Source organism: Manis javanica, chromosome 16, assembly GCF_040802235.1.
Source record: "Manis javanica isolate MJ-LG chromosome 16, MJ_LKY, whole genome shotgun sequence".
Taxonomy (NCBI): domain Eukaryota; kingdom Metazoa; phylum Chordata; class Mammalia; order Pholidota; family Manidae; genus Manis; species Manis javanica.
In genome coordinates, this window is record NC_133171.1 from 157,945 (window position 1) to 179,735 (window position 21,791).

At 39.4% G+C, this 21,791-nt stretch overlaps 1 non-coding gene across 1 annotated transcript; it reads right to left on the reverse strand.

Moving 5' to 3' along the window:
• Window positions 1–970: 970 nt before the first annotated feature.
• LOC140846924 (U6 spliceosomal RNA) lies at window positions 971–1,077 on the reverse strand. The gene has a single exon (XR_012126441.1). It is a non-coding gene; the product is annotated as a U6 spliceosomal RNA (small nuclear RNA).
• Between the last annotated feature and the right edge of the window lie 20,714 nt (window positions 1,078–21,791).

Below are 21,791 nucleotides of genomic sequence, written 5' to 3' on the forward strand. Positions count from 1 at the left end.
CTAAGATAATACTCAAAGTTTTCTGTGCACTCAGATCAACTGGGCATCCTGTGGAAATGGGGGCCTGCACGGGGCCTTGTTCTGCATTTCTAACCAGCACCCAAGGGACATGGTGCTGCTGGCCTGTGATCCAATGTTTTGGGAAACAAAGCTTATGAGGTCCTTTCTGCCTCTTAGTCTATTAAGGCACAAAAAAAGTCCCCACTAATTCACTCAGTTGGATTTGTCTAACATGGTCTTGAACAGAATCATCCCGTTACAGAGTTGCTGTGAGAGCTTTTGGAGTGCAGTTTAGGAGACATCACCTACTAGCCTCATGGAATTTCACTGCATTATCCTTCAGGAATCCTATTTACTGTATGTGAGTGTGTGTGCATTGGAGTGTGTACGTGAGCCACGAGTCTGTGTGGCAGGTTGCAGTTTGCACAGATATAAACAGCGTTATTTCCCACCCTCCATGGGAATCTCTCAGAACCTTGTGACTCCTCTTCAAGAGGCAGAGTCCGTGTTTCCTCCTCTCCAACGGAACCTGTGCCAGAGTGACGGTCCCGATGAGTAGCACGTGGCAGGAGTGTGCTTGTGAGGTCGTAAGAAGTGGTACAGCTTCCCCCTGCTCTCTCTGAGGACATTTGCTTGGAGCCTTCCTTCACCACTGAGAAGTCTGGTTGCCCTGAAGCCAACTTGTGCACAGTCCCTATGGAGAGATGAGAAAGAGAGAGAGAGAGGGAGGGACAGATAGATGCCAAGGGCGCCAGCCGTTCCAGCACCCAGCTGTTTGAATCTCCTCAGCCCAGGCACTAAACGTGAGTCAAAAGCTTTCAAGATGACTCAGTCAGACCTCAGTTCCAGCCACAGATTGATTGCAACTGTACGTAAGACCTTAAAGCCCAGCTGAGCTCAGGTAGCGCCCCAGATCTATAAGCAAACAAGTGATTGTTAGTGCCTTTTTTTTTTTTTTTTACCTAAAAAAAAAAATATGTAACGCTTCACGAATTTGCGTGTCATCCTTGCGCAGGGGCCATGCTAATCTTCTCTGTATCGTTCCAATTTTAGTATATGTGCTGCCAAAGCGAGCAGTGAGTGTTAGTGTTTTAAGCTACTGTTTTGGAGTGGTTTCCTGTAGCCATAGATATCTGGAAGAGTCAGAATAATAAAAATTAATCAAATTGAGGACTTGTTTTTTTAGATTCACTTAGGGCCAAAGAAAGACTTGATAACATCTTTGAGCTGAGATTAAAAGATAAATGAACCATTAGAATTTTCCTACCATGGTGTTCTCACTGTCTGTAGTTAGTATCCAAAACTTGAGCACCCTGTCTCCTCACACCCTCCCAGGGATAAGGGTGCACTCCATAATGCCAGATGACACTTCTGAGAAACAAGCAGACACCCATTACAATGAATGACTGTCACAACTTTTCATGCTTATTTGTTATTAACGACAGAGAATGCGAAGGTGCAATTCAAATAGTTTGTTATTGTTATACGTTTGTAGCAATATATTACAGTTTACGCTTTGGCTTGGAAGTTAATTACAAGTTTTATGAGATTGAGTGCCTGTTACTGGCAATCTTGATGTTTTCTTTTTCCCTGTAACATGTCACAGACAATTGATTTATATGTAGTCAATGATTTTTTTATATTATATCATTTCAATAAAAAAATTAAAGAAGAAAGCATGTGATATGGAGTAGGGAAAGGATAATGAAGGTTGCATCAGTCATTTGGAGGGATTTTAGAGTATATTAATAATGTGTGTGTTCTCTATGGAATCTTTTCTAAGAACATTTTATATTCCTTGCCAGAGACAAAACAACAAGTCATCAGAGGCTTTTTATAAACACAGGTGGTGCTTATTAACTGAGAAATAAAAATTTTACAATCCTGATGATTAGCCTAGACGAGTTTTCATGATCCTGCACTTTTGGAAAATGGCTCTTATTTTCTTTCCTAGTTTTCTTCTCAATTCTGATTACTTTCATTCTATATGAACAGCTTGAGCTAGTGGTGCAGTGATACCTAAAATATCTCAGATAGATTTTTGGGAGAAGGGGTTAGCAATCTATGTTACAAGATCATCATAGTAAACTATGGCACTATACACATTTTAACAGACATGGCCATGAAACTTCCATGCACATAAAGACTTCACATGGGAACAGAGACTCAGGATTTACATCTACAAATAATTGGCTAAAAAGGGAAAAATCCAATTGCCTCTCTTATCTGTTGTTGCCATATATTGTTGATGTGATTATTCTTAAAACTGCCTGACTTGGCTGGTTATTTTGTTATTGTTTCAATACTATTGGATGACAGACTCAAAAAAGATACAAAAGCAAAATTAAGATTCTGTGAAACAGTAGGGACACACGAAAAAGGAGACAGTGGCAGAAGTTTTTAAAAGAAGAGACAATGGATCTCAGAAAAATTGAAGATGTAAAATCTGTAGTGTAAAGAGTTGTGAATTCAAACTTCTGCAGGACAAGAGAGGTAATTAGGGTAATTAACTGGAGCAATTAGAGGGTATTTGGTTTGGAGATCTGTGACATTAGAGTGGCTTAGAGTGGATTAGAGGAGCAGAGGTTAAGCAAAGAAATTTAACCTTAACACATGTCACAGAGATGATTTACGGGATGATCTTGGGATGCAGGAGCCCCTGTCTATGAACAAATTGCAATTCACAATTCATTGTATCAATTCAGTTTCTTGCTCAGAGTGCTGTAGAGATATATGAGCATGGATTGGTGAGTATTAGGTGAGCAGGTTAACAAAAATTATTTAGATAAGTATGTAAAAGTGAGTCTTTGATCTATCTATGGATCTATATCTATGACCTCTCTCTCTTTCTCTCATCTATCCATCCATCCCATCTGTAATTTAACATTATAAACAACCTAAGATGATGGCAAAGAAGAGAGTAATCTGAAGCCATTAATTATTAATTGTGAGATGAGATGGTAGCTAGAGGAAAATGAACCAATAAAAAAGTAAATGTATGCATCAAAGCAGACAGAGTGCAAATAAATGAGAGGCAGAAGACCTGATTATTGGTCCTGGCCACCAGAGGACATCTGTCAGGGTGGAATGCTTTACAGGCAGATGAGAAGAAAGGAACCTCCACTCACTGCAAAGAATTTAGCAATAGATACCAATGAAGAAACTTCTGGAAAGTTATCACTTCCTGCACTATGGTTGTATATAATGGACTGGACTCTCTCAAAGGAGGGGTTCCAAACACAGCATAAGTGGATCCAGTCTGGACAGATCTCAGACTCCTTTCACCTGCGCATTCCTTGAGGAGCACCCCTACCTCCTGCTCGTCTGCCCCCTTGCCTGGAAGCTGGTTAGACCTCCTACCAGCTGTGTATGAGCCTTCCTTGGCTGATGCTAAGTGAGCCAAGAACTGGGGGACAGTAAAGGAAGGAACAATAAATGCCTGCTGAGGAAGCCCTGGGCCTCGTGGTTTTTAGTTTCTTATCAACTGTATTTGGGACTTAAATGGTTACTCAAAGGAAAGTTAATGAAACTTAATTTGGGTTTTTAGATTTAGAAACAAGGCAATGCAGAATGTTTAAATAAGACAATTTTACCTTTTAGTGAAAGAGTTCTGGCTGAAGTGGTGACCCAGGAAAGTAAATGTATCGGAGCATAATGATGGGTAGGAGTTCTTCTTTCATCTGAGTATTTACTGAGCACATACTGTATGTCCAGCACCTGTTAGTCTTGCTCTGGGAATGAAGAAGAATGCAAGTACTCTTCTGAAAAAACATAAAAAAAAAAAAAACAGGCAGCAGTAGTTGATGATATTTGCTATATGCTTGCACTCAGCAGGTGGAATGGTAAATATTAGTATAAAGTGCCTCAAAATTAACACCTAAGATTTATTTGTTTTTGTTTTTTTTTTTGAGAACAATGGTTGGAATGCCTGTCTATTTGAGATGAGTGTGAAGAGGCACTGAGGAATATAGAAAAAAGAAAGAACAAGGAGTGGAATGTGGTGAGGAAGAAGAAAAGAAAAAAAGGTATATCTATTACACAAACAGACAGATGAGTGTCTCAAAATGTCCTCTGCAGACTTCTGATAGTCCCTGGTGGTTCACAAGATGCCCACAGGCAAATGGCAGTTTCAAGCAAAAAGTGATTAAATTATTTTATTCATATTCTTTACCCGAATTGGAAAGACTGTCATAATCACATAAATCCCATTACATTCTAAATAAGTGCTACATTATTAAAGGCAGCATATGCTTTAAAGGGCTGTGTTGGTTGGTCATCTTGGCTGATATTCATGTAAAAGAAGAGTTTTTTTGGGGGGTTATATATTTTCATATTACTTGGATCTTTGTCTTAAGTAAAATGTCCACCTTCATTGGGACCATTAAGTTGCATGACATCCCCAATTTATAAATACCACACATAAAAAAATGTTCAAAAGTTATTAATTGGGTAATGGTAGACTAGTTCCTATCAGATCAGTCCTTCCAAAAATAATGACTGTAACCTTGGGGCAAAATATAAAAAGCAACTACTTGAAGGCACTGGAGACCGAATGAAAGCAGGCCGATAGTATTAGAAGCTAGATCAAGAGATGACACCGAGTGTCTCATTAAGGCTTTAGCTTGGTGGCAAATCCCAGTCTGTGCAGTGGGGTTATGAAAACTATCATCTTTTTGGTGTAAGGAACCATACGACAAAATTTCAGGTCCAGAGCACCTGGAAACTGAGGTGGGAAATCTCTGAAAGAATGGAGCCAGAGAAGAGGGGGAGCCTCAAAATCAGGGTAAAATCTCTATCCACATCTCTAGATAACTCCCGAACAGCACATCTGAAGTGTAGACTCTGAGCAGTCCAATCAAAGCTAAAAGAACCAACTCAAGGTTTCAAAGTGTTGGCATTTGAATTCAGCTAGGTTAACTATCTGCTTAAAAATATGTATTTTAGAGAGATGAACAGCATCTATACTGTCTATAATATAGCATTCTTAATGTTCAGGATGCAATCTAAAACAGCTAGGTGAAGAAAAATGAAATGAAATTTATAAGCAACAAAGGAATCAATGGAGAGCGATCTTAAAATGTTCCAGATGCTGTTATTAGGAGACAAAAATTTCAAAACAGTATAATTATACTCAAAGGTGTAGAGGAAAATATGATCAAAATGAGTGAAAATGTAGGAAATTTCAGCAGAAAATCACAAACTATAAAAAGAGAACCAAATGGGAATTCTATAACTCAAAAGCACAATGTCCAAAATTTTTTAAATTCTGGATATGACACAAAAGTTCATGACCTTGAGGATTGAGCTACTGAAATTATTCAGTTTGTAGGACAAAGAGGTAAAAATTTAAACAGAAATGAATAGAACCATACAAAACTGTGAAAAATATCAAAATGTCTAATAGACATGCCATTTTCTGGGAAAAAAGAAGGAGAATTGGCATAAAAAGTATTTTCAGTTGGCACAGTATAAAGCAGAAATATCTAAGCCAGCCAGAGAAAAATGACACTTTACATACAAGGGAACAATATTCTGGGTAATCACTGATTTTTCATCAGAAACTCTGGAGGCCAGAGGGAATGGAATAACTTCTTTAATGGGCTGAAAGAAAAGCCAAAACTATCAACCCCAAGTTCGATATTCAATGAAAATATCTTTTTAAATGAAGGCAAAGGAAAAACATTTTCAAATGAAAAACAATCAAGGGAATTTGTCAATAGCAGACATGCACTAGAAACAGTCGTGGAGTTCTTCTGACTCAAAAGAAATAATACCAGATGGAAACTCTTGTTTTTAGGAAAGAATGGAAAGCTTTAGAGATGGTGAATATGAGGGTAAATGTGAAATAAATTTTCCTTCCTTATTTTCTTTTAAACCATGTAGATCTGTTTAGGGCAATTATTATCACACTGGCTTGTGAGGGGTATATATTGCATGTAAGTGTAATACATATGTCAACTGTAGTATAGAAATGGACAGAGGTACAGTATTAATTGTAAAAAGACTGTGAAAATTTAAGAGTGTATTATGATCCCTTTATCACCCACTAAAAGTAATGCAAATTAGTAAATGTTAAAAGCCAATAGATAAATTAAAATATTCAAAGAACCCAAAATAAGCCAAAGAGAAAATTGGGACCCTAAAATAAAGAAAACAAACAGAAAATAATGAAATGCTAGACCTATTCAATCATATCAACAAATACACTAAATATTAACGGACCGAAGACTTTAATTAAAAGGCAGAGATGATCAGACTGGATAATAAGCAAGACTTAACTATGTGGCATCAAAAAAAAAGTGCTCTAAATACAAAGACATAGACAGGTCAAAAGTAAATGGATAGAAAAATATATCCTATACAAATAGCAACCATAAAGAAAAAAGAAGTGGAATTAATACCAGATAAAACAGAATTCAAGACAAAGAACATTAGCAGTGATAAAGACATTTTATAATGATAAAGGAACCTGTTTGGAAGTGACAATGATCATAAATGTGTGTAAGCCTAACAACAGTATAAAAATACATATTATATTAACTAAGTATTAACAAAATATATTAATTAAAGGAACAAATAGTCAACGCCACAACTATAGCTTGATATTTTAATATGCCTTTCTTAGAAATTGATTGAGTAGACAAAAAAAATAAATAGAGACATAAAGTATCAGAACAACACTATCAACCATCCTGACCTAAATGATATTAGAGAATACTACACCTAACAAGTACAGAATACTGATTATTTTTGAGTACATGATATGTTCACCAATACAACATAAAGGTCAGCATATGCTGTGCAATACAAACTCCAGTATATTTAAAAGGACTGGAACTAGACACAGTACATTCTGTGATCACAGAATGAAATTACATTAAAAATACATTTTAATTACATTAAAAATAAAAAGCCCAAGATATCTATGAAAACTCTGAATATATGGAAATTAACTCACTTCTAAATAATTTAAGGGTCAAAGAAGAAATTAGAAAATATTTTGAAGTGAATAATAAAGTACAACATATCAAAATTTGTCAGCTACAATTAAAGCAGGTTTAGAGGGAAATTTAGAGCTTTAAATAGTTGTGTTAAACTTTCTATGAAACTCAAAGGAACCAAAAGCCAAAATAATTTTTTGAAAGAAAAAAAAAACTGGAAGACTTTACTTTCTGACTTTAAGACTTACCATAAAGCTACAATAATTAAGACAACATGATATTTGCAAAAGGAGAGACAAATAGATGAATGGAACAGAATGGCATCCAGAAACAGACCCATGCATCTAGCTGGAGTTCATAAAGGAGCTCTCTGTGGTATTCTTTCATATTTCCTCAAGTACAAAATTATGTTAGGATAAAAAACTTAAAGATAGGATAAAAAAGTTAAATCATCTGAATAGATGTTAAATCACACTAGAATAGGTATATTGAATGGGTGGAAGAAGTCTTTAAAACAGCTATGCTAAACAGTGTATTTGTTTTGAAATGTAAATTTTCCTGAAGATTAATCTGCAATATTTTCCTTAAGAAAACCCTAGATATTACAATTGAGAATACATATTTTAATGTGTGATGAGTATGCATTTAACTTCTAAAATCATATGAATACACATTTACAAAATTAAGACCCAACATATCACTTGGGAAATGCGTTCCCAAGTAAAACTGAAAGCAAGTCTATAGACCACACGTTGTTGTAGATGCCGCTGATGCGCGCCCGTAGCCCCTCGGCCCTGGTCTACATTCACTTGCCGCTGAGGTGAACAAGATTCATGGATAGTGAATGTTTCCTACCTTGAACTATTATGGCTTTATATTTTTTTGCTTGAAGGATTTCTCCATTGTGCTTATCTCACAGGCTGGAATTACTGAGGATTTAGTACCGCTAGGAGTTTCTGTGGATACATACCCCAGCTTCCTCTTTTCTTAATGAGAAATTATCAGGATGTGTTATAAACACTTGTTCAGAGATGGAGCTCCAGTTTTCCACAGCACTAAACCGCTTACTAACTTGCTCATTATTGGTTTTTTCTCTTACCCAAATCTCACTCAGTACTTATCCAAGTATTCAAGCTTATTCAGGTTATTTAGGGTCTGCTTTCCAGGAAACCCAACCTATAACACACACTATCTTAATATAAAGGAGACAAGGAAATTTCAAAAGTTACAGGAGGTGACTAATACATTCTGAACAAATTATTAAAAAAATACATGCTGAACACAATTTTCAAAAAACAAAGGAAAATATAAGAAGTAAGTAATTCATTTAAAAAGTTAGAAAATAACTAACATACCTAAAAAATATAGAGATGAGAAAGTTATACAGATAAAAACATGCATAAAATAAATTTGTTAGAAAGTGAAAGAATAAAATTAGTTAATCAGTCTAGGAGTTAATTAGTGTTCTTTGGAAAAAATTAAAATGCAGGAAATGTCTAGAAATTCTGATAAATAGTAACAACAAAACAAAATGAGAACATACAAAGAGAATGATTACTACATCATATGAGGAAATAAAATAATTTAAAGAGAATTCTGTGTATATTCATGCTAACAATTTGAAAATCTTGGCAAAATGAATGATTTTTAAGGAAAATATAGATGATAACAATTAACTCAAGAAATAGCTGAATGTAATCATGGAAGGAATTAAAACTGTTTTTGAAGAATTACTTTAAAAATGCTCTAGGGCCAGATTTTTTTGACACAGTGTTTTTCAAACTTTCAAATCATGGCTCATTCCTGTATTACACAAGTCATTTCTAAGCATAGATGGGAAGCTTTACAATTCCTTTCATACAAAGAGTGTAAATTTCATGGCAAACTTGAAAAAGATAAAAAAAGAGAAAAACCACTGAATAATTTTTCTTCTGAATATTCCTAAGATAATCAAAAACATCTACAATCAAAAGGCAATAGTTTACTAGGCAGTAAAGAGCTAGAGGCATTGTCACTAAAATTAAGAACAGAACATGGATGTATGCTATTGCCACTATCAATTTATGCTGTCTTGAAAGTTATAGCTATTAAAAATGAGATGAAAAAAAGTGTACAATAGGTAATATGTTTGTTACTGAGAAAAAAAACCCACACTATTGTCTGTAGATGGCATGGCTATCTTTCTAGAAATTGGAAGACATCAATTGAAAAACTGTTAAGACTAATATGGTTAGATGGTTGATTAATTAGATTAATGGCTCTGGTAGCAAAGAGACTAAATGTAATAATATAATAGATTAAATAAAATAGAACTTCCTTCTCTTCTCTCACAGTAGTCCAGAGATTATTGGTCAAGAAGATTAGAACTGCTCTGCTCTTTGTGGTGATTAACATACCCAGATTTCTTCTGTCCTGCTGTCCAATAGTCCTCTGAAACAGGTGTTGGCAAACATTTCCTGTAATGGGCCAGAAGGTATTTCCTCCCTCCTCCCTCCCCTTCCCTCCCCTGGCCTCCCTTCCTCCTTCCCTTCCTTCCTTCATTCCCAGCCATTAAAAAATTTAAGACCACTCTCAGCTCAAGGGCCATACAAAATCAGGCCACAGGTCAGATTTGCTTTACAGGCCATGGCTTGCCAACTCCTGCTTTGTAATATTGTTCACTTCTTCATGGTTAAAGACAAGTCATCTCAAATTTGTGTTCAGGAGAAAAATACAAAAATATTTTGGAGATAACATGGATGTTGCACATATCACTTGCAATCATATTCCACTGGCCAAAGCTTGTCATCTGCCCGCACACAGCTGCAGGGGAGGATGGGAAATCTGGTAGCCATGTGGCCAAGAAAAAGAGAAGAATATATTTGGATGGGACAACATAAGTTTGACACACTGTTAAAGTAAGAACTTAAAAAAAATCAATATTTCCTGAATATTAGTAATCACCAATTAGAAAATACAATAGAAAATGCATCTTTTATAATAGCAAAATGTCTTTTTTGCTACCTAGAAAATTTGAACTAAAAATGTTCAGGATCTACCTAAAGAGGATTAAAAATATATATATACTGAAGAGAGTAAAATTTTATGAATCAAAGGAAAGCTGAAACTCGGATTTAATAATCTGAGCATCAATTTTATTATAAAGCGAAGCCAATAGTATGTACTTAGTAAGGGTTTATTAAGGTCAGAATTTGTCTGGCACTACTTCTCTACTGTTCTACAAACTCTTGGAGAAAAAGACTTCATCTAACTGAAGTGATGTTACAGCCAACGTTCCTAGTATGGGCATGTCACTTGCGATTGTAGCACATGCTGCCTGCGGTTACTGAGATGGTGTGGGGGACAAGGAGAACCGGTAAGTTGGCAGGACCTTGTCTTGCTATGCTACAGAATTTCACGCAGCAGTTTAAGAGACAGCTGTCAGTTTGGTGGAAAGCTGTTCTGAATTTTAGTTTATTTGTAGCTACATAACAGTGGAAACAGTACTTAATTTCTCTGTGCCCCTATTTTCTTATCGGTAGTAATTGAGATAATGTTCATGATAACATATAATAATAAGCAAGGAGCTCATGATACATTAAATCATTTAACTCTTCACACAAACCTTATAGGAAGGTACCAGCATCATCCTCACCATTGTCATCTTCGTGGTTATTAATTGCATTTTGTAGATGAGAAAATAAAGAGGAAAAGATTTCCATAACTTGCCAAAAGTCACAAGTTATTTGATGTGGACATCAGGACCAGTATTCGGGACACCCTTCACGCTCACAAGTACTATTTACATAAGGGTATGCAGTCAAAAACCAACTGCTACAGCTGGATTAGAATAGATGGATAGGTATGTGGGTGCTCACATTACAGAGAGTGTAAATAAAAGCTGGACATTACGATCTAGGTGGTGAGTCTTGTACAACCTTTATTTAAACAAAGGGTTGTTTAAAGGCCCAATGCAACCTTGAGGTCAGGGGCTATGTCTTGTTTGCAAAGCACTTAGAACAGTGCTTGACATGTGGTAAACATGTAATAAAGGAGGCTGTAGTGTACTAGTTCACATTGTAACTGAAGGGTTACAATGTTACAGAGTGCCTAACTCTTTATCAGCCACTCAATAAATATTTATTGATTGACTGAATGCTTTGATAAAACCTCTGATCTTCAAATGTCTTTATATTCCTGGGTTTTCCTGGAATTATGATTTTAAGACAGTGAAAGATACTCCATAGGGAAAAGTCTGGTTGCCATAAATCAGTGTTTGTCTATTACACAATCTTTCCTACTTAAATTTGTTTTAGAACTGATGAGTTGGTAAGGGAATGGTAACAGCCTGAAATAGAGGAAGTGAAACCCTAATTCACTTTGAAATCAACAAACATTGGTTGAGTGTTTAGAAGCAGTAACGGATTATTTTCCAGAATTCTGGTTAGTGTGTTTTAGTATAGATAAGCATGGGAACCAGTTTTACACAATCCAGTGAAATTGCTTTACTTTGTTTTATTGAGGGAGACTAAATTATTTGCTGGGCAAAAATAAAACCACTGAAGACAACAGACATGTTTATAGATTGTGCTTCCCTACAGCATTTTGTTTGATAGTATACATGGTGCCTGGATTTCAGGGAATTTGGACTGATTTCCAGTAGTTTGCTCTACCATTTAAGGTGCTCTTATTTATAGTTATATATAGTTTACTAATCATTTGGAAAAAGGGTGTCCGTGAAAGAGAGAAGTCATCCTACTTTATCAGCTCTTGGAGAGATGAATGCTTTAAGATAAGAGAAATAATAGCGGGGGGAACAGGGGCTGGGAAAACAATCTTGCACTTTCCATTTTAGCTGCCAGTATCATCCCCGAATAGCTATCTGAGACCTCAATTTATTGAACCTAATGGAGATGAGAAATGGAATGGTGAGACTGATAATGATTATAATATGGAGTGCTGCCGAGGTCATGTGCATGGTTAATTCCCTTCCAAAGGGACAGAAGAAAGAAGGAGAGCGAGAAGGGTGGGTGCAGCCACCCAGACCCTCACTTTCATGCTAACTGGAAACTGTTTCTAATGAATGTCCCTGCCTCCATCAAGGGCATTTCTTCCATTTAACTAGCACGCGGGAAGCAGACATTGCTCAAGTACAAGGGTTCAGTTTGCAGTGAGTCACAAATCACATTTCATTTATCAGGCCCTACAGATGACAGGATATCATCGAATCCCCGGAGAGCCATATTCATTGAAAAGAAATCTTAAGTAATTACAACAATTAATTGGCTTGAAACAGTTTCTGGTGGATAAGGTTTACATAATTCATTTGCCAGACAAAACAAGCTTGATCAAGTCCAGGAACATGCTATTTCGGAGCATCCCTCTATCTGAGGCTGTGCGGTCTCCAAAAGGGGCTTATCAACAGGAGCTTTTTCTCCTCCATGTTTTTCTTTTTTTGGAAATGAAAGAGTAATTTACAAATTATAAAATGGGAAACTGAAAGCATCTGACACACCCTATTTTGGATCAGTAGCACTTTATGCACCATTGTTACTAAAGTGATGTGTGAAAATGAAAATGGGTTGCATTAATCAAGAACTCTCTGAGTTTGTGGTTTTGAGAAGGTATAGCTGGAAGGCAAGAGCTTCCAAAAATCTAAGCAATCATTTAGGCAAGACAAGGCCCATCTAAGAACTCCACTATCCTCAAAGTAACTTGCATGCAAAATTATTCTTGTCAAATTGATATCTGGTCAACATTTTCAGTGATTTGGTCATAAATTCTTTACTCTTAAGTTTTTAAAATGTGGGGCTTGTGGTTGAATTTGGAAAGAGTTATCCCTGGAGACCTAGCAAATAACTTCTTGTATGTGCTGTGAAATATGATTTCCCAACCACCTAGTAACATCTGGTAACATAATATAACCATATTAGCAGGCTTTTCCTCAGTCAGTCTGGAGAAATGATTTAGAGAAATGCACATAACGAGAAGCCACCCTCTAATACAGTTCTGATATACCTCGGGGTGGTAGGAGCAGGGATGATACTAACTCTTAGGAAAACAAGGAAAAACCATTTGCAGTAGAATTTCTGAGATTGTTCTAGTTTATCTCATGGCCCCAGAGAGTTACTGAGGCTCTCAGGACTTACAGGGGCCAAAGGTGGGGCAGGTACATGCAAGAGTGACAATTTCTGAGGTTTGGTTCTCCCAAGTCAAGCTGCAGACTGGGTGCCACAGTATGCTTTGGGAAACTTCTTGAGTGCAATAAATACAGGGTGCAGGACTGACACGCAGAATCAGAACCTCTGGGGGTGAGGCCTGGGCCTCTGCTGTTTTTACAGGCATCCCAAACATGATGACTATTGGTGAGATTCAGAATATTGAAAAACCTGTAGAATGAATTGATTTACTGGCATGTTTTGAAATTATTCTTCCTTCTGTGTAAGTCAGTGTTCTCCCCCAAAAACAGAACCAACAGGATATATATCTATATCTATACTGACATAGATGCATTTCTTTCTCATGAGGAACCAAGGCTGAGAAGTTTCATGATCCACCATCTGCAAACTGGAGACCCAGAGAAGCCAGTGGTATAATTATAATTCCGTCCAAATCGGAAAGCCTGAGAACTAGGGGAGCCACTGGTATAAATCCCAGGTCAAGATCAGGAGAAGATGAGATGAGTTGTCCCTATTCAAACAGTGATGCCAAACAAAAAAACCAGGGATAAATTTCCTCCGCTTTTTGTTCTGCTGAAGCCCTCAAGACACTGGGTGACGCTCACTTACACTGGGCAGGGCAATCTTTACTGAGTCCAGTGATTCAAATGGTCTCCTTTGGAAACATGCTTCCAGACACGCCCGGAAACAATATTTAATCTGGCCCCCGAAGCCAGTCAGGCTGACACATAAAACCACCCCTTCCCTTACTCACGCCACTTGTGGGGAGTCGCTCATTTCTGGGTCCTAGCATTTGGGAGAGAAGTTGCAATGTTATGTATTTCATCCACCCGCCAAGCCTTATAGAACACTGGATACCGCCTATAAACTGTTCCCAGAGCTGCAGCTGCAAAATGAATGATCTTTCCGAAAATGTGTATTTTCTTGGATTTCTTCACGGATGGATAGATTTTTATTTTGTTCCTGTATTTTTTAGGTCTGTAATTTTCATTTGCTTAAAAAAAAACACTTCTATTTCTTTGTTGAGATTTTCTCTTTTTTATTTGTTTTAACAGAATTTCTAACTGATTGCTGAAGTGTTTTTAGGATGGCTGATTTACAATCCCTTCCAGATCCTTCCAACATTGGGTTCATCTGCTGCTCATGTTGGTTGGTATCTTTTCTCGTTTAAGTTGTGAATTCTTCGTATGACAGGTAATTTCCCATGGTCTCCGGGGCACTTCGGCTTTCCGGTAAGGGCTTCTGAGCCTCACTGAAATCTTGCAGGTTGGCAGGCAGCCATCCTTCTGGTCAGTTGCTAAGTCCGGCCCTGACTTGGTAGGCTCTACTTCCAACGGCTGTTTCATTTCCTGAGCCGTTGTGGCATTTTTGGTTTGCTTGGTTCATCCTCTGCCAAGGGGGCTCTCATTGGTCCGTGCTGGTGCTGCCTGAGGGCTGAAGGGGTTTCCCAAGGTGGGTCTTCTCCCGGAGCAGCTCCAGCCTCCGTAAGGGAGGGGAGCCGTCCCTCTGTCGGCAGCTGGTACTTCTCAGCAGGGAGAGGCGTCTCCAGCCCCACCTGGAAGGTGAACACACCTTCTGGTGACTCAGCCTCCTTGCCATGGTGCTGATTTTCCTCTTGCTCTTGGAGGGGATGCCTGCTCATTGCAGGGGGAGGAATGGGCCTACCTGGCTTCTCTTTTTGTGTCTGAGAAACACTGGGCCTCAGATGCCTTCTTCTGCTGTGGGACATAGGACACCCTGACCTGATGCCCTCCAGACCCCGGGTCCCGAACCGGGTGGTTTCCATCTCACTACCCGTTGGAGCTCTCCTTTGCTTGCCTTTGTGCTATTTCCAGAATTTATAGTTGTACTCGGCCTGGAGGAGCAGGGAGAAATGGGTCTGTGTTATGAATAGGTTTTAAAAAATAATATCCCATGGAAATAACCATGAATAGAATTCTAAAAACAATTTCAAGCCAAAGTTTTTTGTTAAGTCCCCAAAAAGTCATTTTCGATCATTTTCTGTGCTGCCATTTAAATGACATAAGATGTGTCAATAAATTCATGCTTTGTTAATTACATTTCTATTTGAAATCATATAGCAGAAATACCACAGGGTTTGCAAACCTCTATAATCTGGAAAGAGGAAACAGAAAAACAAATATAGTGCTCTATTTTCAATTTCAGATTTTATATAAGACAAAATTAATACTCTCATTTAGTACCATTTCCCCTTTGGTTATCTTTGAATGGATAATTGAGACAGGCAATTTCCATAGTTCAGTGTCAAAAGTTATCCAGAAGGCCTAGGCCAGGGGTTCAACCAAAGCTGGCTGATTAACTGAATTGCCTAGAGAGCTCTAAAAAGTCCCAGACTCCAGTCCCACTCCCTGAACAGTTTAAGTCAGTGGGATGAAGCTCCTGAATATATATATTTTTCTAAGTTCTCAAGTAACTATAGGTAATTGGCCATATTTCATAACTATATCTAACTAAGAAATGGGTACATTACCAAAATGTGACAGAATCTAGAAAATTAGGCCCTTTACCCAGGGTAACACTTTATGCAGGAGAGTCAAAAGGAAAACTGAAATATTAACTTTGCAATGATATTGGCCAGCACATTTTAAAAGGGAAAAACCAGAACCTATTGAGGAGCATGACAGGGTTACTTTACATAAGGTGTAAGATACCTAGCATGTGAGAATGACTGAAATGGCATAATTGACTTGGTGAAGTAGAGCCTTGGAGACAGTGTGATAATTGCCTTCAAATATTTAAAGGACTGTTGTGAAGAGGAATCAGACTTATAGTGTTTTGGATTAGGAACCTGTCTCTTCAGTAGGCGACCCAGATGACTCTGAGGGAGACCATCCCTGAGCAGGAGCCATGGCAGCACTCCTGGCCATGGGAAGGACCCACCAGGCCTTTATGAAACGGTCTAGGTGCTTGAGGATGCAGAGCTGCGGGGACGAATTCAACAGGGAGACACCCAGGATGGAAAAGGAAGGAAGGGGCAGAGGGAGGGAGTGAGGGAAGGATGGAAGGACAGAGGCTGGAAGGAGGGGCAAGGCGGGGATGCTTTGGGTTTGGAGGGCCCACCTCTGATTAAATGCTTTGTATGACTTTCTGCTATAAAGCTCATCAATCTGAGAAACAAAGCAGAGAAAATGAAATTACATGAACTTGAAATCAGAAAAGAGTGAAGCAGATAGAGTCAAGAGTCAAGGGGTAGAGGAAATTTTGGCTGTTGGTAAGAGCAGGTTAAAATGCAGGATCTTGGCAAAACAGGAGGCAGGTGGACTCAGGAGACCAACAGACCTGGAAAAGGAAGTAAGACCAGTGGGCTAGAGGTACCGACAAGGTGGGGGGAAGGATAGAAGTGGGGAGGAAGTAGAGCAGATTCTAGATCTGGAGCATCACCACTCTTCGTGGTCTATGAGCTGAGCAGAAAGCAGCGTCCGCATTTGGAGCCAGCAGGGCAGCAGGTGCTTTGCCTACAACAATGGTTCTCAAACAGGAGCCTGTGTCAGAACCACCCACAGGGCCTGTTGAAACCCAGGGTGCTGGTGCCCCTCCCCAGAGTCTGGTTGGGTTGGTCTGGGAGGGACCCAGGGTTTGTTTCTCTATGAGTCCAGGGGTCAGGCTAATGTTCCGGTCCTGGGACCACACTTTGAGAGACATTGACCTAGAAAAAGCCAACCTGGATGAGCTGGGCTGCCATAAATTTAATACCTTTGGAGAGGTGAGGACATGAGAAACTCATCCACCGTGGAGGGTTCCAGAGGGTGGAGTAAACATGGCTGGACTGACTGGGAGCCTGCACTGTGATAAGCTGCACCCAGGTAAGATTTGGGGCTCTCCTTTATGGCTGGGGGTGAGCTGGAGGGTTTCCAGAGAGCTTTCAATGTCTACACGGGCATTTCACACTTACCCATCACTCAGTGACTTCTCTTCATGCACATCTAACTTTGTTGATGCCAGGAGCAGCTTATTTCACTGTGTCTGAAAGGGATTTTGGTTCATATCCATATCGAGTACAATTGGCGTCCTCACAAAGAACAGACAGTTTGGCAGCAGAGGGCTTTAGCCTCAAACCTGATGGTATGAGAACATTACAGACTTCCTTAAAGGCTTTCAGTGATTTCCCATAGCCCCTAGAGAAAATCCAGAGTTCATAATATTACGTCCGAGGCCTTCCACAATGGCTTTGGAGCACCTTCTCCATGAGAGTCTTCTTCCTTGTTCTCTAGAATTTTGTCCCAAAAGATGTGTCTGATTTCCTTGCATGCTTTGTGCTTTCTCCAGCATCAACACATGCTCTTGGGGTTTTTTTTGAAAATTTTTCCTCTTGCTTTACTAGCTACCTTCTAAAATCTTAATTCTCTTAATATCCGCTTCAATATTTCTTCTGGATAAACTTGCCTGATCATCAAACTGGAGCACCTTTCTCCTCCCTTCTCTCAGTTGTAATTCCTTGTTCACTATCTGTTTTCCATTTTCTACCAGCAACTCCAGAATGGCAGAGGGCTGACCCACTTGCCTAGGCTGCTCTGGGATGTACCTGGTTTTCTAACTCCAAATCCCTTGTCCCGGGAACGGCTCAGGATGGTTGTCCCCTAGCCCTGTTCACACCAAACTACCCGATCCAGCACTGTGACCAGCACTTATTATGTGCTCAAAATATTTGCATGAAACTGAATTTGAGTAAGGGCTTAATATGGGCACAAGGGGGGATCATCCTTCACTCTCAATAGCCTTATGACCTCAACAAACATTAGTTGAGAAAGAGGAAAAGACAGTTGAAAGTCACTGTTCAAAATGATTCTTAACTTTCACTTTGATAATCAGTAGGTGGATTTAAGACTATAGACATATGGTCAGATAATGTGTGAGGCTGGCCTGCTGAATGTGGGAGGGTTCATCCATGCATTCATTCATGTGGCAAACCGTATCTCTTTTTTATGCCTACCCTCAAATACTCCCACCTTTCTACCAGGTTCACCGGTAAATTATATTCACTTTTTTGAGTTTTCAGAAACTTTCTAATGAAATGCAAATATGTTGGAAGGAGATGACTGATGACTTTAAGCTCTGTTAGCTACTAATATCCTATTTCTGTTTCCATATCCCTTTTTCCTCCACAATCCCCAGGGACACGAGTCCTCTCTCTCTCTCTCTCTCTCTCTCTCTCTCTCTCTCTCTCTCTCTCTCTCTCTCTCTCTCCCCCCACCCCTCTCTCTCAGTAAATGTATGATCCGTGCCCTTGAAGAAATGAAGTGGCTTACAAGAAACAAAATGTCCTGAGTCACGCTCGAGTAAACAAACTCTGTAACTCATCTCTGAAGTCTTTTGTAATTTTAAACAGACTCTGCAATGCTTTGAACGGTTGAGGAGTATTAACTAACACAGTGTGTTTAAGAGCCAGCATCAAGGATTTCAGTCTTCCAAACAGGAAAATTAGAAAGCATGTCTTGTTCCCACTGAGCCAGAGCAAGGGCAAAGGCTACTAGGACATCTCATCTGGATTATTGAAAACACCCTAACAGGGTTCTGCAGGTCAGAAGAAGGGGGGCCACTGCAGCTTGGTGTGGGAACAGCTGGGTGGCGGCAGCTCGCAGACAGGTACGTGGTGATCTTGTCACTGCTCTGGAGGATGGGGATGAAAGTGAATAAAAAAGGAAATGGAAATCCTTCTCCTCAGACCCACAATTCCTGCTTTACTCTCAATGCATGTCTCTTTTAAACTTTGAGGGGAAAAATGGAGAAAAGAAGGTGGAAAGAGAGTCTAGAGAAGAAATGGGGAAAGATGCTCAAGAGTGAGTTTCACCTGCTTCGCACCAAATCCTTATAGAGTAGGAACATATTTCCCATTATGTCTCTCATCTCCAAGGGCGATGATGAGGGAAGCTGGGGTGATCCTTGAAATGTTCTTGACCCTGACAGTCATCTCAAGATAGGTGTTTCTGCACCAGAAGTACTGGAGGTGGAGAGTGGAATCCATCAACCTAAATCCATCAGTACTTATTCTGGTTTACTTGTTGCTATGGCACAATGACCCTTAACTTTAGTTGCTTAAAACAGCAACCACTTTATTAACTCTCCTGATTTTGTGGGTCAGGAATTCTGGCAGGGTTCAGTTGGATGATTCTTCCATCCAGCAAGGCATCAACTGATTACTTGGTGATGTGTTTCAGTTGCCAGGTGGGCTGATCCAGAGGATCCCAGACAGTTTCATTCACAGGTCTGATGCATTGGTGGGTGTAGTGGGCTAAATAAAGGTCCCCCAAAGATCCAGGTCCTAATCCCTGGAACCTGTGAATATCACCTTATATGGCAAAAGTCACTTTGTGCAGATGTTATTAAATTAAGAATCTTGAGATAGAGAGATTCTGTAGGTGAGCCCCAAATGTAATCAGAAAGGTCCTTATTTGACAACAGAAAGAAGTCTATGTGGTGACTGAAGCTACAACTTGCATTGCTGGCTTTGAAGCTGGAGAAAGGGGGCCCTGAATCAAAGAACACGTTGAACGTGGCTCTAGAATCTGGAGAAGGCGGGGAAACATTCTTTTCCAGAGCCACCAGAGGGAATGAGGACCTCCCGACACCTCGATTTTGGCCCTGTGAAAGTGATTTTGGATCTGACCTCCAGAATTGTAAGAAAATAAATGTGTGTTGCGTTCAGCTACCACGTTTGGTACAGCAGCTGTAGGATCTAACACAGCGGGTGTGGTTGGAAGCCTGGACAGAACCCAGATGTTGAAAAATGCCTGCTGCATGGGAGCTGGGCACCAGACTTCTAAGCCGGCAGTACAGGGCTCTCAGAAAGAATGTTGCAAGAGAGGATGGAAGCTTCCAGGCTCTTAAGCCTTGGGCAAAGCTATCATAGAGCCTGCACTATCACAGAGCCTGCCCAGATTCAAGGGGAGGAGACATAGACCCACATCTCCATGGGAGGAGCATCAGAGACTGACGATCTTTTTACTTGAAGAAAGAATAATTTGAAGACTCATGTCCTGCTGATTGTGGATCAACAACATCACATTCTTATGCTTATTCAATCTGCAATCAAAATCCTAGTTATGTGATGGATAAAACCATTTATCAGTTTGATATAAAAAAGGCGATAGAAGTTCGTTTGTATTCCTTATGGGATCTGAATCACATTTGCTTGTCTTCCTAAAAGAGGTCAAGAAAGCAAGTGGGCTTTTCACATGACATTCATTCATTCATTTATAGTCTTTCTGCATAATTTGCTTGAGCAACTGTGACTAATAATGTAGAAGGCACTGTTGAAAACTGACGAATCTTCATTGAAGAACTGGTTTCAATGAGAAGAGCTTGGATTTCTCTCTTCTCTGATCTGAGCATAATGACTTTGAAGAACCATACAGAATATACAGCAGCTTCTCAGAAAATATTACTGTCACCTCCACTTCTGACCCAGGTTGTCATATGGACAGATGTTCAGAGTACTCCAGGCATTTTGCCATATGTGATTTCTTTTGATTTTCTTACTGTCTTATCTCTCAGCTTATTATTTCCAACAATAGGAAACTGAGGCTGAGAAAACTTGCCTAGCTAAGTAAATGCTTAAGCCAAGACTCTGGGCTGGCATTCCCCTTTCTTGCAGCTGAGAGAAGGTTCCTGGGGATGAGCACATGATACAAGTGGATAGGGAGGTGGGTTCCCCACATATTTCTTCTGCTATTTTCTCACCACTGCAAAAGCATGCTGATCTCTTACAACTGGCCAACTTGATAGATGTTCATGTGTTTGAGCACATCTGGGGTAAAGACGGATCTGAGCTGGGGTCTTTGCATCAGCTCCATGAAAAGCACTCTGGCTGAGTCTTGAGGCTCTTTGGATGACCTGTCTGTATTTGCTGCTGCAGTGGGGAATAATTCAGACAGGGCAATAGGGACCTGGACTTAGGCCATTAATACAAACTGGTTGGACTCCCCATGCAGGTAGAAGCTCCTTTGTCTTCCAGCTAGTCCAAGGTATATTTGGGTACGTACAGCAGCCCATGAAAAGTGCTATAATTAGCACCTCTCTACACAATCTTGAGGCTTTTAAGAAATCATAAACAATAAGAGCAATAATAAAGATGAAATTCCTCACACAACACATAGAGACCTCTGGGATAAAGGACTATTTGGCAGTCACAGACTTATGAGACTACTTTTCTCATATGGGAATGATGGCTGGACATCCAGGACTCTTAACCAAGTTCAAGCTCACTTTGTAGTGGGACGGGTTCCCAGGGTCCTGGCTGGCTTTTATAGTCACAATCCACTTCTACTTTTCTTTAAGAACTAGGTATATGCCAAACACTGTTCTCAGCCCTTTATTTAGAGTCTTTTTTTTTTACTTAAAAGATGTATTTCCTCCAATGACCCTTCCAAGAAAAGGGTCACAAAATTCTCCTCCATCTAATGACCCACGTTACAGATGGCTGCTGAGCACTGAAGACAAAATGAGAGAAGTTTTGTACAAATCAGGTGGAGTCTGAGTTATCCTCATCATAGTTTAGCATCAGTTTTATTACTATAACTTAAGATTCAGAAACAACTTGGGTGTTAAAGTTCAAACTCCAATGTTACGGACTTCATAAAGCAACATGGCAAATAGACTACAGGGTAGTATTTTAGTCTTGCCCCCAAACCAAGAAAATGGAAGAGAAGATATATTTTGAAAGTTACTAGATGCA